Here is a 1,953-nt window from a genome sequence, read left to right on the forward strand (position 1 = left end):
GACTCAATTATTTCTGCTTTCTAAATTCAATAAATTATGATTTATTTAAGAAAAAATTATCATCTTAATTAAGGTAGAAGAACCAGCAAATTTACAAAAACAAACAAACAATTCATTTTATTTTATTAATGTGCAGATGTAATAAAAAAACATAATCTTATTCACAGAGCAATAAACAAAGTTTTCCACAAACAAAAAACAACAAAAGATAAATCATAAGATCAAAGAACTGAATAACTGACAGCAATAGGACTCCTCACAGTATGTTTATCAGAAATCCAACTCAAAGAACCTTGAGTGTACCTCTTCTCACCACTTCGTCCACTCACGTCCAATGTGACACTATACTTGATCTCTTGTTTTAACTTGGTGAACTGAAGCACACTCGGCTGCACAGTCACATTAACTCCTGGTGGTGCATCAATCTTTACTGTATAAGTTGAGTTACTTTCACCCACATTTGTCACAGTCCTTACAAAAGTCACCAAAATCTTATCATCTACTTCTGGGACCATGAAAGATGGATAGTTCAAGTCCCTTTCTTCAGTTACTGAGCTGCAATCTACATTAAACCCTGCAATAATTCCAACCTGACCACTTCCATGTAAACCACAAAGGTAAGTTACATAATCATCAGGCTTGAGATCATACACCAAACCAGGATCAAGTGCCTTGGTCGGATTCACATGACCGGCACCGGTCGCAAAAACATTCGCTGGGAGAAGTCTTTCATCGACGATAAGACTACCATTGTTATCCATGATATCTGCAGTTGTCATCATTGCCTACTTGATAGCCCCCGGCGACCAATCTGGATGAGCAGCCATGATTAGTGCCGCAACTCCACTGAGATGCGGAGTCGACATCGATGTCCCGGAGATCACATTAAAGATGTATTGCTCAGACGATGATGAATTCGCATTGGTAGGCCATGCGGCGAGCACACTGACTCCAGGACCAGTAATGTCCGGCTTCAATATCCCCTCACCATCCTTACCCGGCCCACGAGAAGAAAAATCAACGATAGCTGGAGCTGGAGAAGTTCCTAACACTGTTCCATTGAACACGAACGTCGCCGTCGCATTCTTTGTTGAGTTGATGTAAATTTTGATCTTTTCACCATCCACAGCACTAACATGCGATGCAAGAAGAAGATGGAGATCAGCTAGAGTTGAGTATCCACTAACATTATCATTTGTAAGTATCATTCCGACACCACCTGCTTTAAGCACCACCGATCCTTTGTCGATTCGTGCCACATTTCCGCCTCGATCACAAACTACTATTTTTCCCTTCACATCAAATCCATCCAATGATCCAGGGTGGCAATACTTAGCATCATTTGGGGCTTTGCTGTCGTCGCCGGCGTACACTAAAAGGTACAGGTCTGGTTTGAAGGATTTATCTTGATTTAGTGATTCACCATTGTAGGACAAGCCATTACCGAGCTTCACCGTGCTCTGAATCCGGCGGTCCATTGTACTGGCGGCGACGGTGAGAATCCACGGCGCTTCATTAGAAAGTGTGGCTGCACTGGGGCCGGAATTTCCAGCTGCGCAACTCACAAAAATACCCTTTTGAACTGCACTCAATGCTCTGACGGTGATCGGATCAGTAGCGTATGACCATGATGCTCCTCCGAGAGAGATTGACAACACATTGACACCGTCGGAGATGGCAGCATCCATCGCCGCTAAGATATCGTGGCCTTGACATTGATCAGAAAGGCAAACTTTATACACTGCAAGATGAGCTTTGGGTGCGACACCGGAAGCAATGCCTTTCGCATTACCCAAAACATCAGCGTCAGCAACACTTGCACCGGCTGCGGTGCTTGAGGTGTGTGTTCCATGTCCTTCATCATCTATTGGTGGCTCACCGGTTGCTCCATTGATGAAAGTTCTCGCGCCTATGAGCTTGTTGTTGTTCAGTTCTTTAGGATCTAACAATAGT

General features: G+C 43.5%; 1 pseudogene; it reads right to left on the reverse strand.

Moving 5' to 3' along the window:
* Positions 1-221: 221 nt before the first annotated feature.
* LOC120257158 lies at positions 222-1,946 on the reverse strand (annotated as a pseudogene).
* Between the last annotated feature and the right edge of the window lie 7 nt (positions 1,947-1,953).

The sequence above is a fragment of the Dioscorea cayenensis genome, unplaced genomic scaffold (genome assembly GCF_009730915.1).
Source record: "Dioscorea cayenensis subsp. rotundata cultivar TDr96_F1 unplaced genomic scaffold, TDr96_F1_v2_PseudoChromosome.rev07_lg8_w22 25.fasta BLBR01001918.1, whole genome shotgun sequence".
In the NCBI taxonomy this organism is placed as follows: Eukaryota; Viridiplantae; Streptophyta; class Magnoliopsida; order Dioscoreales; family Dioscoreaceae; genus Dioscorea; species Dioscorea cayenensis.